The sequence below is a fragment of the Schistocerca gregaria genome, unplaced genomic scaffold (assembly GCF_023897955.1).
Source record: "Schistocerca gregaria isolate iqSchGreg1 unplaced genomic scaffold, iqSchGreg1.2 ptg000445l, whole genome shotgun sequence".
NCBI lineage: Eukaryota > Metazoa > Arthropoda > Insecta > Orthoptera > Acrididae > Schistocerca > Schistocerca gregaria.
Window position 1 is genome coordinate 402,565 of NW_026061867.1, and position 20,598 is coordinate 423,162.

General features: G+C 48.3%; 18 non-coding genes across 18 annotated transcripts; all 18 read left to right on the forward strand.

The window, feature by feature from the left end:
- Positions 1 to 247: 247 nt before the first annotated feature.
- Trnaf-gaa (transfer RNA phenylalanine (anticodon GAA)) lies at positions 248 to 320 on the forward strand. Its single transcript has one exon. It is a non-coding gene; the product is annotated as a tRNA-Phe (tRNA).
- A 537-nt stretch (positions 321 to 857) lies between these two features.
- Trnak-uuu (transfer RNA lysine (anticodon UUU)) lies at positions 858 to 930 on the forward strand. Its single transcript has one exon. It is a non-coding gene; the product is annotated as a tRNA-Lys (tRNA).
- Positions 931 to 1,857: 927 nt separating this feature from the next.
- Trnas-uga (transfer RNA serine (anticodon UGA)) lies at positions 1,858 to 1,939 on the forward strand. The gene has a single exon. It is a non-coding gene; the product is annotated as a tRNA-Ser (tRNA).
- A 579-nt stretch (positions 1,940 to 2,518) lies between these two features.
- Positions 2,519 to 2,591, forward strand: Trnaf-gaa (transfer RNA phenylalanine (anticodon GAA)). The gene has a single exon. It is a non-coding gene; the product is annotated as a tRNA-Phe (tRNA).
- Positions 2,592 to 3,128: 537 nt separating this feature from the next.
- Positions 3,129 to 3,201, forward strand: Trnak-uuu (transfer RNA lysine (anticodon UUU)). Its single transcript has one exon. It is a non-coding gene; the product is annotated as a tRNA-Lys (tRNA).
- A 927-nt stretch (positions 3,202 to 4,128) lies between these two features.
- Trnas-uga (transfer RNA serine (anticodon UGA)) lies at positions 4,129 to 4,210 on the forward strand. The gene has a single exon. It is a non-coding gene; the product is annotated as a tRNA-Ser (tRNA).
- A 579-nt stretch (positions 4,211 to 4,789) lies between these two features.
- Positions 4,790 to 4,862, forward strand: Trnaf-gaa (transfer RNA phenylalanine (anticodon GAA)). Its single transcript has one exon. It is a non-coding gene; the product is annotated as a tRNA-Phe (tRNA).
- Positions 4,863 to 5,399: 537 nt separating this feature from the next.
- Trnak-uuu (transfer RNA lysine (anticodon UUU)) lies at positions 5,400 to 5,472 on the forward strand. The gene has a single exon. It is a non-coding gene; the product is annotated as a tRNA-Lys (tRNA).
- A 927-nt stretch (positions 5,473 to 6,399) lies between these two features.
- Positions 6,400 to 6,481, forward strand: Trnas-uga (transfer RNA serine (anticodon UGA)). The gene has a single exon. It is a non-coding gene; the product is annotated as a tRNA-Ser (tRNA).
- A 579-nt stretch (positions 6,482 to 7,060) lies between these two features.
- On the forward strand, positions 7,061 to 7,133 carry Trnaf-gaa (transfer RNA phenylalanine (anticodon GAA)). Its single transcript has one exon. It is a non-coding gene; the product is annotated as a tRNA-Phe (tRNA).
- A 537-nt stretch (positions 7,134 to 7,670) lies between these two features.
- On the forward strand, positions 7,671 to 7,743 carry Trnak-uuu (transfer RNA lysine (anticodon UUU)). The gene has a single exon. It is a non-coding gene; the product is annotated as a tRNA-Lys (tRNA).
- A 7,864-nt stretch (positions 7,744 to 15,607) lies between these two features.
- Positions 15,608 to 15,680, forward strand: Trnaf-gaa (transfer RNA phenylalanine (anticodon GAA)). Its single transcript has one exon. It is a non-coding gene; the product is annotated as a tRNA-Phe (tRNA).
- A 537-nt stretch (positions 15,681 to 16,217) lies between these two features.
- Positions 16,218 to 16,290, forward strand: Trnak-uuu (transfer RNA lysine (anticodon UUU)). The gene has a single exon. It is a non-coding gene; the product is annotated as a tRNA-Lys (tRNA).
- Positions 16,291 to 17,217: 927 nt separating this feature from the next.
- On the forward strand, positions 17,218 to 17,299 carry Trnas-uga (transfer RNA serine (anticodon UGA)). Its single transcript has one exon. It is a non-coding gene; the product is annotated as a tRNA-Ser (tRNA).
- Positions 17,300 to 17,878: 579 nt separating this feature from the next.
- On the forward strand, positions 17,879 to 17,951 carry Trnaf-gaa (transfer RNA phenylalanine (anticodon GAA)). Its single transcript has one exon. It is a non-coding gene; the product is annotated as a tRNA-Phe (tRNA).
- Positions 17,952 to 18,488: 537 nt separating this feature from the next.
- On the forward strand, positions 18,489 to 18,561 carry Trnak-uuu (transfer RNA lysine (anticodon UUU)). Its single transcript has one exon. It is a non-coding gene; the product is annotated as a tRNA-Lys (tRNA).
- Positions 18,562 to 19,488: 927 nt separating this feature from the next.
- Trnas-uga (transfer RNA serine (anticodon UGA)) lies at positions 19,489 to 19,570 on the forward strand. The gene has a single exon. It is a non-coding gene; the product is annotated as a tRNA-Ser (tRNA).
- Positions 19,571 to 20,149: 579 nt separating this feature from the next.
- Trnaf-gaa (transfer RNA phenylalanine (anticodon GAA)) lies at positions 20,150 to 20,222 on the forward strand. The gene has a single exon. It is a non-coding gene; the product is annotated as a tRNA-Phe (tRNA).
- Positions 20,223 to 20,598: the final 376 nt, after the last annotated feature.

The following is a 20,598-nucleotide window of genomic DNA, read 5'->3' on the forward strand; positions in this document are numbered from 1 at the left end:
GCCTCGTTCTCTGCACACTAGTTGCACGTGGCATCGATATAGCACAGCTTTTCTAGCATCAGCGAAGTCAATATTACATGAATCGAGTCGACATGTTTGCTAGTTACGACGATGGAAGCAGAAGAAATGTGTGTGGTACTTTACTGCATCTGCTGTTCGCCTTTCGGCGTCCCTGTGTTCTTTCAGACGAAGATGACTGTGAAATTGACAACGGGGCAGACGTGCAAAAGAGGGGCGCTATACGTCAGCCGAAATAGCTCAGTTGGGAGAGCGTTAGACTGAAGATCTAAAGGTCCCTGGTTCGATCCCGGGTTTCGGCACGGCTTCGTTTTGCAGCCGACGCCAATGGAATTGCTCTGACTTTGTGATAATGTAACTAGAGCCGAGAACGGACATGACTCTCTTCTGTAACTGTTCTGGTTGTCTAGTGCTTGCCATAAGAGGAACACAGTAGGCAACTCTCTGAGAAGTAAGAAAATAAAAAAACGTCCTACCGACTGCGTTCCCTGTTTTGTGCCAGGAGGTGAAGAACGTCTCCAGCGGAACCGTGAAATGAGCGAAAACGTGAGAAACATTGCATTCGAAGTGCTTGTGAATTTTCCAATTGCCCGATGAGTGTCGACAAAACACGTAAATCCTCTACTCCAACGTATGAGACGTAACGACTGCTGCAGTTTGTTTTTGCATCGTGTGTCAACATTGTTCGATGGTCTGTTACGAGCTTTGCGCGATAAGTTTGCAGACAGCATTCAGGCGACGTTTAACTACTAACAGCTCCATGCAGCGATTGCACAACAGTAAAGGACATGAGTCAATGTGTCGTTGTGCATCGTGAGATGTTTCATAAGGCATTGTGAGCCCGGATAGCTCAGTCGGTAGAGCATTAGGCTTTTAACCTAAGGGTCCAGGGTTCAAGTCCCTGTTCGGGCGGAAATTTTAATAATTTGGTAGCGTTTCCTCTGGTAGTGGTGGAAACACTACGGAAAAGAATGCAGCAACGCCGTTTTCTGACACCACAGTGCTTTAAACGGTTCAATTTGCACGTGTCGGGAGAACGCTGCGTTCGGGGCAGCCGTGGCCGAGTGGTTAAGGCGTCTGACTCGAAAGTAGTTTCGAATCCCGCCGGCTGCGTGCGATTCTGCGTAAAGAGCAGCAAATACTTTCACACGCATGAATGAGCGTGCAAACCAATGACGCCATTCTAAACAAGACGAAAATTTCCGTTTAAGAATGCTGAGTTTCACGACGGCCGCTGCTTCCTGTGCCTACCGGTCCACCTCGCACTGACGATGTGACTGCAGGAAGCCGTCGCAGGCCCACGAGTGCGCCCCCGTCATTTTCTCGCGCCTTCGCCGAGTTCGTGAGTACACACACGTGCTTGAAATTGTTGGACAGAGCGAAGGTTCATTCCTTTTTAGGAATTGCAATTCAATCAGTCGAGTGCGGCAAAAGCAATGGCGCCGCGTTTCTTTTCAATGATCTCGCAGCTACTTGCAAGTATGTCCATCCCTTAAGACGCCAGAAAACTAGCGTCAGCGGCGCGTCAGTGGGAAGTCGGTGAAGTCGCCATTGGAGCCACAAGCCAGCAATTACGACATGCGAATCACTCGCACACGACGCAGCTGTATGACAATGCTCGTGCGTGGGTGCGGATAGCTCAGTCGGTAGAGCGTTAGGTTTTCAACCAAAGGGTCCTGGGTTCTAGTCCCTGTCGGGGCGAAAATTAATACACTTTCGTAACGTCTAATGTGCTGGCAGTGGAATCACTACAGAAAAGAGTGAGCCCATGCTGCCTTCTGCCATGAGATTGCTTGCAAAGGTGGGAGTTTCAGTTGTCGAGAGACGCTTCTGAGACGTGCAGTCGTGGCCGAGTGGTTAAGGCGTCTGACTTGAAATCAGATTCCCTCTGGGAGCGTAGGTTCGAGTCCTGCCGACTGCGGAAATTTTCTCGCTCTCAGAAGATGGACGTTCAGCTGCATCCTAGCAGTTGCGTCACTACTAAACACGTGGGCCGCCAGCAAGGTGCAGTGTTCTTGGCTCCAGGGTGCAGCGCTACAGTCGTGCCCAGAAGCCACAGCTCATCTCCTCGTCTCACAACCGTCCACCAGGTGTCAGTGCAAGTGTCGCCTCTCTGGGCAGTGCAGATGTGATTATTTTAGCTTGCAGACGATGACGTGTAGCAATTAATGAGCAAACGCAAGTCAAACGTTTTACCGCGTGTATCTGCTAGATACTGCCTCACACACGTTGGAGAGGCTCACTCCTTCCTCTGCCTCGTTCTCTGCACACTAGTTGCACGTGGCATCGATATAGCACAGCTTTTCTAGCATCAGCGAAGTCAATATTACATGAATCGAGTCGACATGTTTGCTAGTTACGACGATGGAAGCAGAAGAAATGTGTGTGGTACTTTACTGCATCTGCTGTTCGCCTTTCGGCGTCCCTGTGTTCTTTCAGACGAAGATGACTGTGAAATTGACAACGGGGCAGACGTGCAAAAGAGGGGCGCTATACGTCAGCCGAAATAGCTCAGTTGGGAGAGCGTTAGACTGAAGATCTAAAGGTCCCTGGTTCGATCCCGGGTTTCGGCACGGCTTCGTTTTGCAGCCGACGCCAATGGAATTGCTCTGACTTTGTGATAATGTAACTAGAGCCGAGAACGGACATGACTCTCTTCTGTAACTGTTCTGGTTGTCTAGTGCTTGCCATAAGAGGAACACAGTAGGCAACTCTCTGAGAAGTAAGAAAATAAAAAAACGTCCTACCGACTGCGTTCCCTGTTTTGTGCCAGGAGGTGAAGAACGTCTCCAGCGGAACCGTGAAATGAGCGAAAACGTGAGAAACATTGCATTCGAAGTGCTTGTGAATTTTCCAATTGCCCGATGAGTGTCGACAAAACACGTAAATCCTCTACTCCAACGTATGAGACGTAACGACTGCTGCAGTTTGTTTTTGCATCGTGTGTCAACATTGTTCGATGGTCTGTTACGAGCTTTGCGCGATAAGTTTGCAGACAGCATTCAGGCGACGTTTAACTACTAACAGCTCCATGCAGCGATTGCACAACAGTAAAGGACATGAGTCAATGTGTCGTTGTGCATCGTGAGATGTTTCATAAGGCATTGTGAGCCCGGATAGCTCAGTCGGTAGAGCATTAGGCTTTTAACCTAAGGGTCCAGGGTTCAAGTCCCTGTTCGGGCGGAAATTTTAATAATTTGGTAGCGTTTCCTCTGGTAGTGGTGGAAACACTACGGAAAAGAATGCAGCAACGCCGTTTTCTGACACCACAGTGCTTTAAACGGTTCAATTTGCACGTGTCGGGAGAACGCTGCGTTCGGGGCAGCCGTGGCCGAGTGGTTAAGGCGTCTGACTCGAAAGTAGTTTCGAATCCCGCCGGCTGCGTGCGATTCTGCGTAAAGAGCAGCAAATACTTTCACACGCATGAATGAGCGTGCAAACCAATGACGCCATTCTAAACAAGACGAAAATTTCCGTTTAAGAATGCTGAGTTTCACGACGGCCGCTGCTTCCTGTGCCTACCGGTCCACCTCGCACTGACGATGTGACTGCAGGAAGCCGTCGCAGGCCCACGAGTGCGCCCCCGTCATTTTCTCGCGCCTTCGCCGAGTTCGTGAGTACACACACGTGCTTGAAATTGTTGGACAGAGCAAAGGTTCATTCCTTTTTAGGAATTGCAATTCAATCAGTCGAGTGCGGCAAAAGCAATGGCGCCGCGTTTCTTTTCAATGATCTCGCAGCTACTTGCAAGTATGTCCATCCCTTAAGACGCCAGAAAACTAGCGTCAGCGGCGCGTCAGTGGGAAGTCGGTGAAGTCGCCATTGGAGCCACAAGCCAGCAATTACGACATGCGAATCACTCGCACACGACGCAGCTGTATGACAATGCTCGTGCGTGGGTGCGGATAGCTCAGTCGGTAGAGCGTTAGGTTTTCAACCAAAGGGTCCTGGGTTCTAGTCCCTGTCGGGGCGAAAATTAATACACTTTCGTAACGTCTAATGTGCTGGCAGTGGAATCACTACAGAAAAGAGTGAGCCCATGCTGCCTTCTGCCATGAGATTGCTTGCAAAGGTGGGAGTTTCAGTTGTCGAGAGACGCTTCTGAGACGTGCAGTCGTGGCCGAGTGGTTAAGGCGTCTGACTTGAAATCAGATTCCCTCTGGGAGCGTAGGTTCGAGTCCTGCCGACTGCGGAAATTTTCTCGCTCTCAGAAGATGGACGTTCAGCTGCATCCTAGCAGTTGCGTCACTACTAAACACGTGGGCCGCCAGCAAGGTGCAGTGTTCTTGGCTCCAGGGTGCAGCGCTACGGTCGTGCCCAGAAGCCACAGCTCATCTCCTCGTCTCACAACCGTCCACCAGGTGTCAGTGCAAGTGTCGCCTCTCTGGGCAGTGCAGATGTGATTATTTTAGCTTGCAGACGATGACGTGTAGCAATTAATGAGCAAACGCAAGTCAAACGTTTTACCGCGTGTATCTGCTAGATACTGCCTCACACACGTTGGAGAGGCTCACTCCTTCCTCTGCCTCGTTCTCTGCACACTAGTTGCACGTGGCATCGATATAGCACAGCTTTTCTAGCATCAGCGAAGTCAATATTACATGAATCGAGTCGACATGTTTGCTAGTTACGACGATGGAAGCAGAAGAAATGTGTGTGGTACTTTACTGCACCTGCTGTTCGCCTTTCGGCGTCCCTGTGTTCTTTCAGACGAAGATGACTGTGAAATTGACAACAGGGCAGACGTGCAAAAGAGGGGCGCTATACGTCAGCCGAAATAGCTCAGTTGGGAGAGCGTTAGACTGAAGATCTAAAGGTCCCTGGTTCGATCCCGGGTTTCGGCACGGCTTCGTTTTGCAGCCGACGCCAATGGAATTGCTCTGACTTTGTGATAATGTAACTAGAGCCGAGAACGGACATGACTCTCTTCTGTAACTGTTCTGGTTGTCTAGTGCTTGCCATAAGAGGAACACAGTAGGCAACTCTCTGAGAAGTAAGAAAATAAAAAAACGTCCTACCGACTGCGTTCCCTGTTTTGTGCCAGGAGGTGAAGAACGTCTCCAGCGGAACCGTGAAATGAGCGAAAACGTGAGAAACATTGCATTCGAAGTGCTTGTGAATTTTCCAATTGCCCGATGAGTGTCGACAAAACACGTAAATCCTCTACTCCAACGTATGAGACGTAACGACTGCTGCAGTTTGTTTTTGCATCGTGTGTCAACATTGTTCGATGGTCTGTTACGAGCTTTGCGCGATAAGTTTGCAGACAGCATTCAGGCGACGTTTAACTACTAACAGCTCCATGCAGCGATTGCACAACAGTAAAGGACATGAGTCAATGTGTCGTTGTGCATCGTGAGATTTTTCATAAGGCATTGTGAGCCCGGATAGCTCAGTCGGTAGAGCATTAGGCTTTTAACCTAAGGGTCCAGGGTTCAAGTCCCTGTTCGGGCGGAAATTTTAATAATTTGGTAGCGTTTCCTCTGGTAGTGGTGGAAACACTACGGAAAAGAATGCAGCAACGCCGTTTTCTGACACCACAGTGCTTTAAACGGTTCAATTTGCACGTGTCGGGAGAACGCTGCGTTCGGGGCAGCCGTGGCCGAGTGGTTAAGGCGTCTGACTCGAAAGTAGTTTCGAATCCCGCCGGCTGCGTGCGATTCTGCGTAAAGAGCAGCAAATACTTTCACACGCATGAATGAGCGTGCAAACCAATGACGCCATTCTAAACAAGACGAAAATTTCCGTTTAAGAATGCTGAGTTTCACGACGGCCGCTGCTTCCTGTGCCTACCGGTCCACCTCGCACTGACGATGTGACTGCAGGAAGCCGTCGCAGGCCCACGAGTGCGCCCCCGTCATTTTCTCGCGCCTTCGCCGAGTTCGTGAGTACACACACGTGCTTGAAATTGTTAGACAGAGTGAAGGTTCATTCCTTTTTAGGAATTGCAATTCAATCAGTCGAGTGCGGCAAAAGCAATGGCGCCGCGTTTCTTTTCAATGATCTCGCAGCTACTTGCAAGTATGTCCATCCCTTAAGACGCCAGAAAACTAGCGTCAGCGGCGCGTCAGTGGGAAGTCGGTGAAGTCGCCATTGGAGCCACAAGCCAGCAATTACGACATGCGAATCACTCGCACACGACGCAGCTGTATGACAATGCTCGTGCGTGGGTGCGGATAGCTCAGTCGGTAGAGCGTTAGGTTTTCAACCAAAGGGTCCTGGGTTCTAGTCCCTGTCGGGGCGAAAATTAATACACTTTCGTAACGTCTAATGTGCTGGCAGTGGAATCACTACAGAAAAGAGTGAGCCCATGCTGCCTTCTGCCATGAGATTGCTTGCAAAGGTGGGAGTTTCAGTTGTCGAGAGACGCTTCTGAGACGTGCAGTCGTGGCCGAGTGGTTAAGGCGTCTGACTTGAAATCAGATTCCTTCTGGGAGCGTAGGTTCGAGTCCTGCCGACTGCGGAAATTTTCTCGCTCTCAGAAGATGGACGTTCAGCTGCATCCTAGCAGTTGCGTCACTACTAAACACGTGGGCCGCCAGCAAGGTGCAGTGTTCTTGGCTCCAGGGTGCAGCGCTACAGTCGTGCCCAGAAGCCACAGCTCATCTCCTCGTCTCACAACCGTCCACCAGGTGTCAGTGCAAGTGTCGCCTGTCTGGGCAGTGCAGATGTGATTATTTTAGCTTGCAGACGATGACGTGTAGCAATTAATGAGCAAACGCAAGTCAAACGTTTTACCGCGTGTATCTGCTAGATACTGCCTCACACACGTTGGAGAGGCTCACTCCTTCCTCTGCCTCGTTCTCTGCACACTAGTTGCACGTGGCATCGATATAGCACAGCTTTTCTAGCATCAGCGAAGTCAATATTACATGAATCGAGTCGACATGTTTGCTAGTTACGACGATGGAAGCAGAAGAAATGTGTGTGGTACTTTACTGCATCTGCCGTTCGCCTTTCGGCGTCCCTGTGTTCTTTCAGACGAAGATGACTGTGAAATTGACAACGGGGCAGACGTGCAAAAGAGGGGCGCTATACGTCAGCCGAAATAGCTCAGTTGGGAGAGCGTTAGACTGAAGATCTAAAGGTCCCTGGTTCGATCCCGGGTTTCGGCACGGCTTCGTTTTGCAGCCGACGCCAATGGAATTGCTCTGACTTTGTGATAATGTAACTAGAGCCGAGAACGGACATGACTCTCTTCTGTAACTGTTCTGGTTGTCTAGTGCTTGCCATAAGAGGAACACAGTAGGCAACTCTCTGAGAAGTAAGAAAATAAAAAAACGTCCTACCGACTGCGTTCCCTGTTTTGTGCCAGGAGGTGAAGAACGTCTCCAGCGGAACCGTGAAATGAGCGAAAACGTGAGAAACATTGCATTCGAAGTGCTTGTGAATTTTCCAATTGCCCGATGAGTGTCGACAAAACACGTAAATCCTCTACTCCAACGTATGAGACGTAACGACTGCTGCAGTTTGTTTTTGCATCGTGTGTCAACATTGTTCGATGGTCTGTTACGAGCTTTGCGCGATAAGTTTGCAGACAGCATTCAGGCGACGTTTAACTACTAACAGCTCCATGCAGCGATTGCACAACAGTAAAGGACATGAGTCAATGTGTCGTTGTGCATCGTGAGATGTTTCATAAGGCGTTGTGAGCCCGGATAGCTCAGTCGGTAGAGCATTAGGCTTTTAACCTAAGGGTCCAGGGTTCAAGTCCCTGTTCGGGCGGAAATTCTAATAATTTGGTAGCGTTTCCTCTGGTAGTGGTGGAAACACTACGGAAAAGAATGCAGCAACGCCGTTTTCTGACACCACAGTGCTTTAAACGGTTCAATTTGCACGTGTCGGGAGAACGCTGCGTTCGGGGCAGCCGTGGCCGAGTGGTTAAGGCGTCTGACTCGAAAGTAGTTTCGAATCCCGCCGGCTGCGTGCGATTCTGCGTAAAGAGCAGCAAATACTTTCACACGCATGAATGAGCGTGCAAACCAATGACGCCATTCTAAACAAGACGAAAATTTCCGTTTAAGAATGCTGAGTTTCACGACGGCCGCTGCTTCCTGTGCCTACCGGTCCACCTCGCACTGACGATGTGACTGCAGGAAGCCGTCGCAGGCCCACGAGTGCGCCCCCGTCATTTTCTCGCGCCTTCGCCGAGTTCGTGAGTACACACACGTGCTTGAAATTGTTGGACAGAGCGAAGGTTCATTCCTTTTTAGGAATTGCAATTCAATCAGTCGAGTGCGGCAAAAGCAATGGCGCCGCGTTTCTTTTCAATGATCTCGCAGCTACTTGCAAGTATGTCCATCCCTTAAGACGCCAGAAAACTAGCGTCAGCGGCGCGTCAGTGGGAAGTCGGTGAAGTCGCCATTGGAGCCACAAGCCAGCAATTACGACATGCGAATCACTCGCACACGACGCAGCTGTATGACAATGCTCGTGCGTGGGTGCGGATAGCTCAGTCGGTAGAGCGTTAGGTTTTCAACCAAAGGGTCCTGGGTTCTAGTCCCTGTCGGGGCGAGAATTAATACACTTTCGTAACGTCTAATGTGCTGGCAGTGGAATCACTACAGAAAAGAGTGAGCCCATGCTGCCTTCTGCCATGAGATTGCTTGCAAAGGTGGGAGTTTCAGTTGTCGAGAGACGCTTCTGAGACGTGCAGTCGTGGCCGACGTTCTGGCTTTAGCCGTCGCCGCGGTCGGACGTGCTTGTTGTTTACTCCGCGTACGTTAGCGCTATCGCCGGTGTTTGGTGTTTACGTGAAGTTAGCTGTACATTTTCGCTGTTATTTTTTGAGTGGTGTCTCTGATAAGTGTTTTTATAGTGCTTTCGTCCGTTCCACGTTTCGTGCTTCGCCGCAATTTCGGTTGTTGCCGGAATTTCGTCGGAACCGACGACCATGTCTGACACCGTCAGGAAGAATACTTTAGTCTTCTCGTTCGAGAAAGAAACACGGCCGGTCCAACCCACTGCGCTGGAAATCCACGATTGGCTGACTGAGGTAATCGGTATAAATTCTGACTCTGTTCATACCACGCAATTAGATGCTGAAAAATACTGTGTTTTTGTTAAATTTCTGAACTCAGTGACAGTCGATAAGTTGCTTGCAAAATGGGGTAATTCCGTCGAATTTGTTCATCGAGACGGTTCCAAAAGTAATGTCTCTGTACGAAAAGCTGATATCATGTACACCAATGTCAGGATTTTGAATGTTCCAATTGAAATTGATAATCAGTTGATCAAGGACGCTCTATCTAAATATGGCGAAGTTAAATCTATCTATAACGAAAGATGGTCGAAGCTATACAAGATACAGTGTTTTAATGGCATTAGATCCGTTGAAATGGAGGTGAAAGCCAACATTCCGTCCCATATATCCGTTGCAGGCCATAAAGCACATGTTGTGTATTCTGGTCAGGAGCGCACGTGCAATATTTGCAATGAGACAGGTCATTTCCGACAAGATTGTCCGCGCCGTGTTTTTGTTCTTCGGAACAATCTAACACAGCGTCAAAAACTGACCCTCAGCGATGTCTTACCAAATAGCACTTCCCTTCTTTCGGTTAACGACAGTGGTGCATGTACTTCTGCAGTGCCCGCCATAACTACTACGGAGTTCCCTCCCCTGAGCGTCATTACATCACACCCTTCTGTTCCCGATTGCGATCTCCAGAATAAGAAGCGACCGTTGGAAACGACCGATGACGGATCGGACGGCGAGTCCGCCCGTAATTCGCCTTCCACCCGCAAGCAGAAGCAGTGTAATGCGGATGTGCTCGAGGAAACAAACAGTACATGTATTGACGTGACGACAGCCGCTGAGGCAACCCGGCCGCTGTCGGCGGCTGAACAGGTACAAACGGTCCACGGAGGGGACGCAGTAACGATTGTCGCGGAGACGGAAGAGGCGCACTCCGACGCACAAGAGGTGACGGAGCGGAACCCAACTCAAGAACTTACAGACCCACAAACCGCCGACTCAGTCAGTGCTCTGGAGCTAGTGACGGAAGAACAAGGAAATGGCACTCGTAAAAAGGACGCTGTTGAGGCAGCTTCGGTCACAACGGTGGTAAAGATAGACAATCCGAATGACGGCGCGTTGAACCAAGATGTCCGAAGACGCCGACTCAAACCGCAACCTACTCTCAAAGCTTCCCGTAACCAAAGCAAACAACAACCAGCACAAGAGGAAGCGACGGCCAAGAACGTCTTGTATGAAATCATCACGGAAAGACCTAAGGAGGTACCTTCAAGTGACATTAGTGATGCAAAGCCCCTCGGTAAAACTAAAACCCGAGATGTTCGGAATCCTGCACCAAAATGAGGCTGTAAGATGAAAAAAAAAAAAGGATTTTGTTGAACCAGTTTCATTTCTAATTGTACTACTGTCTTAGTCATATTTCAGAGGAACCAGATGAAGTGTTTACCGAGCTTCAAATACTGACTATTCTTTTAGATGTTTGTTTAAGCGGAGTCGTTTCTCCCTTCTAGAAGCTGCACATCTCTTTTCTTTTTTTACTAATATTTTGTTATCTTTTTAATCACTTATTTACTTTTTATGCAAACTAAATGTCCCAGGCATATACAATTACGACTATCAATATTAACAGGATTACATCCGTGACTAAAGTTACAGCGCTCAAGGATTATTTATATGAGTCAGGGACGGACATTGCTTTCCTACAGGAAGTAGTGCTGACTAATCTTACAGTGCCTGGATATTTGGCGATTTTAAATGTCTCACTTGACACCAACGTCGGTACAGCAATTTTAGTCAGGGAGGGGATTCCTGTCTCGGATATCGAGAGGTTGGACTCCGGCAGAGCGATAGGTATAAAAGTCTTTGGTTCTACCCTTATCAATCTGTATGCCCCTTCTGGCACATCCAATAGAATGGAAAGAGCACAGTTCTATAAAGAAGAAATCATTTATTTATTACGGAAAAACCCAAAAGATCTTATAATAGGCGGTGATTTTAATTGTGTGATAAATAAGAAAGACCAGGTTCCGAATTTTAATAACTGCACTGAACTGAAGCGTTTCGTCACTGTTTTACAGCTTAAAGATGCTTGGGAAATAATGTATCCCACATTTGTGGCATTTACATTCCTAGGTCCTCACTCACGTAGCAGGATCGACAGACTCTACATATCGCAAAGTCTAGTTAGCTCCTTCATTAAAGCAGAGACGATTCCAGTTTACTTTTCTGATCATAGCTCCGTGCTAGCTTCCATCAACCTTACTGCGCAACCCACTCGCCGTTTTAGAAGTTCATGGCACCTTAATACGTCACTGATGCAGGACGACGGATTAGAAGAAAGTTTGACAGAAGCGTGGGCATTGTGCCTCCGCTCTGCAGATAGACACGTCTCAGTACTAGACTGGTGGTGCAACAGGGCAAAGCCTAAACTGAGAAAAGTTCTCATCCAGTATAGTGTACAACGATCGAAAGACTTGAAAAATTCCGTAGAATTTTATTATACCATGCTGCGAAATTTATATGAGCAGGCAAACACTTCCAACGTCCGTCTGGCAGATATCAAGCAAACTAAGGCCAAATTGCTCAGTCTTAAAAGACAGCAGATGGAGGGTCTGAAATTAAAATCCAAGGCTAAGACAGTCGTGGAGGATGAACATGCTTCCTTGTACCATCTACTGAAGCACGAAAGAAACAGGAGACGCACCTTCATTGATGGACTTCAGTCTGAAACTGGCGAGACACTCACGACTCAGAGAGACATCGTCAATGCAGTGCACAAATATTACGAAGACCTATACACTGCCAACCCGGTATGTGAAGAGTCCTTCGATGAGTTCCTTAGTTTCATAGCTCCACAGGTCTCGGACGAGGAAAACGAAGACCTTCTCGTTGAGTGTACTAACGAAGATATCCACAGAATCATCTGCAAATCTCCTCTGAGGAAATCGCCGGGACCGGATGGTTTGCCTGTTGAATTTTATAAACGATACTGGCCACTGATTGGTGACATGTTTACCCGAATGACGAACGAGGTGCTTCAGGGAAAGCATTTACCTGCTGTTTTTAAAGAGAGCACAATAGTACTAATCCCAAAAAATGCTGCAAAAAGAAACCTCAACAACTTTCTTCCTATCTCCCTGTTAAACTCCGATTATAAAATCATCGGCAGAATTTTAAACAACAGACTCTCACAGTTGGCCAAAAAGATAGTAAGTCCATACCAGTCCTGTGTGCCTACCAAGAGCATTTTCAAAAGCATAGCTGAATATAGAGATATAATTGCAATCACTGCTGTGACCACCATAAAATGTGCTATCATGTTTATTGACTTCCAGAAAGCATTTGATCGTGTGGATCATAGATTCCTTAGTGCCACACTGAACAAAATAGGTTTTAATGAGCGAGTCGTAAGTGTGATCAGAAATGTTGCAACAGGCATCAGCGCTTGTATATCAGTTAACTGCCAGAGGACAAAGCAGATTCAGATCAGGCGCGGCGTTCCTCAAGGAAGCCCCCTCTCCATGTTCCTATTCGTGCTTTCATTAGAACCTTTCCTCCGCAGTGTTCATGCCACTCTAACTGGCATCACATTATCTGGTCACCGAACAGTCATAAACGCCTATGCCGATGATGTCGGAGTCGTCCTGCGAAATCCCGACGACATTTTGAAATTGGAAACGCTAATTAAAAAGTACTGTAGAGTCTCCGGAGCAGGTGTCAACGCAAACAAAAGCAAACTCCTAAACCTGCGGGGTTTTCAACATACCACCTTAGCCTGGGCCACAATGGTCACCCAATGCAAAGCACTAGGAATAACACTGACACCTTGTCCGTTAAAAATGGCAGCTATCAATTGGAGAAATACGTCGGGACAACTTCTTGGAACAACAAGAGAAAACCTCCACCGTAACATGAACCAAGTTCAGAGGGTGATTTTCATTAACCACTGCATTCTCTCCAGGAGTTACTTTATAGCACAGATCTTCCCACTACCGAAAATGATTGGAAAAAAGATAATGTCTACCATTGCCAGCTATCTTTGGAGAGGGGATATATTCAGAGTCGACGCAAAAACTGCGACCTTAGATCCCAGGAATGGAGGTTTGGGGTTAGTTGACATCAGAAATAAGGCGTCTGCGCTTTTTATAAAAAGGACCGCCACTATCCTTAGCGACCACGCTGATAGCATTACAACTAAATTATTTGAAGTTGTCAGGCCTGCCAGTTTACAGGCGCCGGTGAATGTGCAAAAAATAAATAACCGGCTCCAGTACGTTCGTGTATATTTTGTGGAATTCAGCTATCTAGGCGGTGTCATCATTAACTCACGACGGATCACGGCCCGCGATATTCTGTCCCATCGAAAGAAAATGGAGGGGAGAAACAAATTGGAAAGTAAATACCCACACACTGATTGGGACGCCATATGGAAAAATATTAATATGCGTGGTCTACCATCGGACGTCAAGTCAGCGTGGTATAAAACAGTGAATGAGACCGTAAGCACCAATGAAAGGTTACATGCAATCGGCGTTAGCGACACGAACCTATGTCTCAAATGTAAATTGATCGACACGTTAGTGCACAGATTCACGTGCGGTGGCAATCTACAACTCTGTAATTGGATTAGGGAACAACTGGCTTTTCTTACGAGATCTTCGGTGGAAAATTTTCCCCCTGTTACATTCCTCAGGCCTCAGACTTGCTATTTTCCAGCAGCAAAAAACAACTCGGTCCATTGGTTAATGGGACACTATGTGAATTACGTAATTAATCACCTGGGAAATGACAATTCCACTGATTTTTACATGTACTTGAAGTGTGCTTTTTATAACGCCCTGAAATATAAAGACCACAAGAAAAACTACGGCAATATGCTTAAAATTGTATTCGAGCGGCTGGGCATTGGTTGACAAGCCAACGAGATAAACAAAAATCGTTTATTTAAGCGAAACGACGCTTAAACAAAAACAATTGGGGAGAAGTACAATTTTACAGTTTCATATTACAATCACTTATCCTCTGCTGGCAAAGAAGGCTATTTTGTTTATTGCACAGAAGAAGCCGAAGCCGAAAGCCAGTATCGCAGGGTTAAAGATAAATTGTTTTTCTTATACATTCATTTTATGACTGAGAAGGAAGTCTCATAAAAAAAAAAAAAAAAAAAAAAGTGGCGCAATCGGCTAGCGCGTTCGGCTGTTAACCGAAAGGTTGGTGGTTCGAGCCCACCCGGGGGCGAAATCGTTTTAACCGTCACCGAGGTGAGGACATACATCAACTTTGTTAGAGATACACAGCTAGTGTGGCAATTTGGCTGCGAAGGAGTGATGCCACAGATGCTTATACACATTCAGGCAGGTGGCACTGTAGGTGAAATCATGGCCCTACACAGACGTTCTACTGTTTTCCTATTTATTCACCATGTGTGACACTGCAGTGGAGCGACGCCCACTACAAAAGACGTTTTATTTACATTCAATTTGAGCGTATACGTCGCGAGTGCCATATGACAGGGCCTGTCTCTCGATGTCGATTTGTATTTTGTGTCTCTTAAGTGTCGGTCTGCAGTAGGCCGCTGTTGGCCGAGCGACGTGCAGTCGCCTTACATGAAGCCCCATGGGCAACGCCAGTGCCACTGTGAACAACAGCAAACTGTAGCCAGAGAGTGGAGCCGAAAGGCGCATTTCGCAGTCGAGCCACGTTATCCCACAAGCTGCGCACTAGGACAAGAAATTGCAGACCGCAAACTTTTGGTGGCCTGACGGTCGTCGCCGATCGTAAGGGCGAAACAGTCGAGAGATTTGGAGAACGGCAATGTGGACACTCCCAGCAGCAGCAGTGCGCCAAATCAATTATCTGGTCGAGGGCTGCAAGATTCAGTGTGATGAAGTGAGAATTCGGGGATAGCTCGCAAATTCAAAGCTGCTTATATATCAAAAAAAAAAAAAAAAAACAAAAAAAAAAAAAAGTGGTTAAGGCGTCTGACTTGAAATCAGATTCCCTCTGGGAGCGTAGGTTCGAGTCCTGCCGACTGCGGAAATTTTCTCGCTCTCAGAAGATGGACGTTCAGCTGCATCCTAGCAGTTGCGTCACTACTAAACACGTGGGCCGCCAGCAAGGTGCAGTGTTCTTGGCTCCAGGGTGCAGCGCTACAGTCGTGCCCAGAAGCCACAGCTCATCTCCTCGTCTCACAACCGTCCACCAGGTGTCAGTGCAAGTGTCGCCTCTCTGGGCAGTGCAGATGTGATTATTTTAGCTTGCAGACGATGACGTGTAGCAATTAATGAGCAAACGCAAGTCAAACGTTTTACCGCGTGTATCTGCTAGATACTGCCTCACACACGTTGGAGAGGCTCACTCCTTCCTCTGCCTCGTTCTCTGCACACTAGTTGCACGTGGCATCGATATAGCACAGCTTTTCTAGCATCAGCGAAGTCAATATTACATGAATCGAGTCGACATGTTTGCTAGTTACGACGATGGAAGCAGAAGAAATGTGTGTGGTACTTTACTGCATCTGCTGTTCGCCTTTCGGCGTCCCTGTGTTCTTTCAGACGAAGATGACTGTGAAATTGACAACAGGGCAGACGTGCAAAAGAAGGGCGCTATACGTCAGCCGAAATAGCTCAGTTGGGAGAGCGTTAGACTGAAGATCTAAAGGTCCCTGGTTCGATCCCGGGTTTCGGCACGGCTTCGTTTTGCAGCCGACGCCAATGGAATTGCTCTGACTTTGTGATAATGTAACTAGAGCCGAGAACGGACATGACTCTCTTCTGTAACTGTTCTGGTTGTCTAGTGCTTGCCATAAGAGGAACACAGTAGGCAACTCTCTGAGAAGTAAGAAAATAAAAAAACGTCCTACCGACTGCGTTCCCTGTTTTGTGCCAGGAGGTGAAGAACGTCTCCAGCGGAACCGTGAAATGAGCGAAAACGTGGGAAACATTGCATTCGAAGTGCTTGTGAATTTTCCAATTGCCCGATGAGTGTCGACAAAACACGTAAATCCTCTACTCCAACGTATGAGACGTAACGACTGCTGCAGTTTGTTTTTGCATCGTGTGTCAACATTGTTCGATGGTCTGTTACGAGCTTTGCGCGATAAGTTTGCAGACAGCATTCAGGCGACGTTTAACTACTAACAGCTCCATGCAGCGATTGCACAACAGTAAAGGACATGAGTCAATGTGTCGTTGTGCATCGTGAGATGTTTCATAAGGCATTGTGAGCCCGGATAGCTCAGTCGGTAGAGCATTAGGCTTTTAACCTAAGGGTCCAGGGTTCAAGTCCCTGTTCGGGCGGAAATTTTAATAATTTGGTAGCGTTTCCTCTAGTAGTGGTGGAAACACTACGGAAAAGAATGCAGCAACGCCGTTTTCTGACACCACAGTGCTTTAAACGGTTCAATTTGCACGTGTCGGGAGAACGCTGCGTTCGGGGCAGCCGTGGCCGAGTGGTTAAGGCGTCTGACTCGAAAGTAGTTTCGAATCCCGCCGGCTGCGTGCGATTCTGCGTAAAGAGCAGCAAATACTTTCACACGCATGAATGAGCGTGCAAACCAATGACGCCATTCTAAACAAGACGAAAATTTCCGTTTAAGAATGCTGAGTTTCACGACGGCCGCTGCTTCCTGTGCCTACCGGTCCACCTCGCACTGACGATGTGACTGCAGGAAGCCGTCGCAGGCCCACGAGTGCGCCCCCGTCATTTTCTCGCGCCTTCGCCGAGTTCGTGAGTACACACACGTGCTTGAAATTGTTGGACAGAGCGAAGGTTCATTCCTTTTTAGGAATTGCAATTCAATCAGTCGAGTGCGGCAAAAGCAATGGCGCCGCGTTTCTTTTCAATGATCTCGCAGCTACTTGCAAGTATGTCCATCCCTTAAGACGCCAGAAAACTAGCGTCAGCGGCGCGTCAGTGGGAAGTCGGTGAAGTCGCCATTGGAGCCACAAGCCAGCAATTACGACATGCGAATCACTCGCACACGACGCAGCTGTATGACAATGCTCGTGCGTGGGTGCGGATAGCTCAGTCGGTAGAGCGTTAGGTTTTCAACCAAAGGGTCCTGGGTTCTAGTCCCTGTCGGGGCGAAAATTAATACACTTTCGTAACGTCTAATGTGCTGGCAGTGGAATCACTACAGAAAAGAGTGAGCCCATGCTGCCTTCTGCCATGAGATTGCTTGCAAAGGTGGGAGTTTCAGTTGTCGAGAGACGCTTCTGAGACGTGCAGTCGTGGCCGAGTGGTTAAGGCGTCTGACTTGAAATCAGATTCCCTCTGGGAGCGTAGGTTCGAGTCCTGCCGACTGCGGAAATTTTCTCGCTCTCAGAAGATGGACGTTCAGCTGCATCCTAGCAGTTGCGTCACTACTAAACACGTGGGCCGCCAGCAAGGTGCAGTGTTCTTGGCTCCAGGGTGCAGCGCTACAGTCGTGCCCAGAAGCCACAGCTCATCTCCTCGTCTCACAACCGTCCACCAGGTGTCAGTGCAAGTGTCGCCTCTCTGGGCAGTGCAGATGTGATTATTTTAGCTTGCAGACGATGACGTGTAGCAATTAATGAGCAAACGCAAGTCAAACGTTTTACCGCGTGTATCTGCTAGATACTGCCTCACACACGTTGGAGAGGCTCACTCCTTCCTCTGCCTCGTTCTCTGCACACTAGTTGCACGTGGCATCGATATAGCACAGCTTTTCTAGCATCAGCGAAGTCAATATTACATGAATCGAGTCGACATGTTTGCTAGTTACGACGATGGAAGCAGAAGAAATGTGTGTGGTACTTTACTGCATCTGCTGTTCGCCTTTCGGCGTCCCTGTGTTCTTTCAGACGAAGATGACTGTGAAATTGACAACGGGGCAGACGTGCAAAAGAGGGGCGCTATACGTCAGCCGAAATAGTTCAGTTGGGAGAGCGTTAGACTGAAGATCTAAAGGTCCCTGGTTCGATCCCGGGTTTCGGCACGGCTTCGTTTTGCAGCCGACGCCAATGGAATTGCTCTGACTTTGTGATAATGTAACTAGAGCCGAGAACGGACATGACTCTCTTCTGTAACTGTTCTGGTTGTCTAGTGCTTGCCATAAGAGGAACACAGTAGGCAACTCTCTGAGAAGTAAGAAAATAAAAAAACGTCCTACCGACTGCGTTCCCTGTTTTGTGCCAGGAGGTGAAGAACGTCTCCAGCGGAACCGTGAAATGAGCGAAAACGTGGGAAACATTGCATTCGAAGTGCTTGTGAATTTTCCAATTGCCCGATGAGTGTCGACAAAACACGTAAATCCTCTACTCCAACGTATGAGACGTAACGACTGCTGCAGTTTGTTTTTGCATCGTGTGTCAACATTGTTCGATGGTCTGTTACGAGCTTTGCGCGATAAGTTTGCAGACAGCATTCAGGCGACGTTTAACTACTAACAGCTCCATGCAGCGATTGCACAACAGTAAAGGACATGAGTCAATGTGTCGTTGTGCATCGTGAGATGTTTCATAAGGCGTTGTGAGCCCGGATAGCTCAGTCGGTAGAGCATTAGGCTTTTAACCTAAGGGTCCAGGGTTCAAGTCCCTGTTCGGGCGGAAATTTTAATAATTTGGTAGCGTTTCCTCTGGTAGTGGTGGAAACACTACGGAAAAGAATGCAGCAACGCCGTTTTCTGACACCACAGTGCTTTAAACGGTTCAATTTGCACGTGTCGGGAGAACGCTGCGTTCGGGGCAGCCGTGGCCGAGTGGTTAAGGCGTCTGACTCGAAAGTAGTTTCGAATCCCGCCGGCTGCGTGCGATTCTGCGTAAAGAGCAGCAAATACTTTCACACGCATGAATGAGCGTGCAAACCAATGACGCCATTCTAAACAAGACGAAAATTTCCGTTTAAGAATGCTGAGTTTCACGACGGCCGCTGCTTCCTGTGCCTACCGGTCCACCTCGCACTGACGATGTGACTGCAGGAAGCCGTCGCAGGCCCACGAGTGCGCCCCCGTCATTTTCTCGCGCCTTCGCCGAGTTCGTGAGTACACACACGTGCTTGAAATTGTTGGACAGAGCGAAGGTTCATTCCTTTTTAGGAATTGCAATTCAATCAGTCGAGTGCGGCAAAAGCAATGGCGCCGCGTTTCTTTTCAATGATCTCGCAGCTACTTGCAAGTATGTCCATCCCTTAAGACGCCAGAAAACTAGCGTCAGCGGCGCGTCAGTGGGAAGTCGGTGAAGTCGCCATTGGAGCCACAAGCCAGCAATTACGACATGCGAATCACTCGCACACGACGCAGCTGTATGACAATGCTCGTGCGTGGGTGCGGATAGCTCAGTCGGTAGAGCGTTAGGTTTTCAACCAAAGGGTCCTGGGTTCTAGTCCCTGTCGGGGCGAAAATTAATACACTTTCGTAACGTCTAATGTGCTGGCAGTGGAATCACTACAGAAAAGAGTGAGCCCATGCTGCCTTCTGCCATGAGATTGCTTGCAAAGGTGGGAGTTTCAGTTGTCGAGAGACGCTTCTGAGACGTGCAGTCGTGGCCGAGTGGTTAAGGCGTCTGACTTGAAATCAGATTCCCTCTGGGAGCGTAGGTTCGAGTCCTGCCGACTGCGGAAATTTTCTCGCTCTCAGAAGATGGACGTTCAGCTGCATCCTAGCAGTTGCGTCACTACTAAACACGTGGGCCGCCAGCAAGGTGCAGTGTTCTTGGCTCCAGGGTGCAGCGCTACAGTCGTGCCCAGAAGCCACAGCTCATCTCCTCGTCTCACAACCGTCCACCAGGTGTCAGTGCAAGTGTCGCCTCTCTGGGCAGTGCAGATGTGATTATTTTAGCTTGCAGACGATGACGTGTAGCAATTAATGAGCAAACGCAAGTCAAACGTTTTACCGCGTGTATCTGCTAGATACTGCCTCACACACGTTGGAGAGGCTCACTCCTTCCTCTGCCTCGTTCTCTGCACACTAGTTGCACGTGGCATCGATATAGCACAGCTTTTCTAGCATCAGCGAAGTCAATATTACATGAATCGAGTCGACATGTTTGCTAGTTACGACGATGGAAGCAGAAGAAATGTGTGTGGTACTTTACTGCATCTGCTGTTCGCCTTTCGGCGTCCCTGTGTTCTTTCAGACGAAGATGACTGTGAAATTGACAACGGGGCAGACGTGCAAAAGAGGGGCGCTGTACGTCAGCCGAAATAGCTCAGTTGGGAGAGCGTTAGACTGAAGATCTAAAGGTCCCTGGTTCGATCCCGGGTTTCGGCACGGCTTCGTTTTGCAGCCGACGCCAATGGAATTGCTCTGACTTTGTGATAATGTAACTAGAGCCGAGAACGGACATGACTCTCTTCTGTAACTGTTCTGGTTGTCTAGTGCTTGCCATAAGAGGAACACAGTAGGCAACTCTCTGAGAAGTAAGAAAATAAAAAAACGTCCTACCGACTGCGTTCCCTGTTTTGTGCCAGGAGGTGAAGAACGTCTCCAGCGGAACCGTGAAATGAGCGAAAACGTGGGAAACATTGCATTCGAAGTGCTTGTGAATTTTCCAATTGCCCGATGAGTGTCGACAAAACACGTAAATCCTCTACTCCAACGTATGAGACGTAACGACTGCTGCAGTTTGTTTTTGCATCGTGTGTCA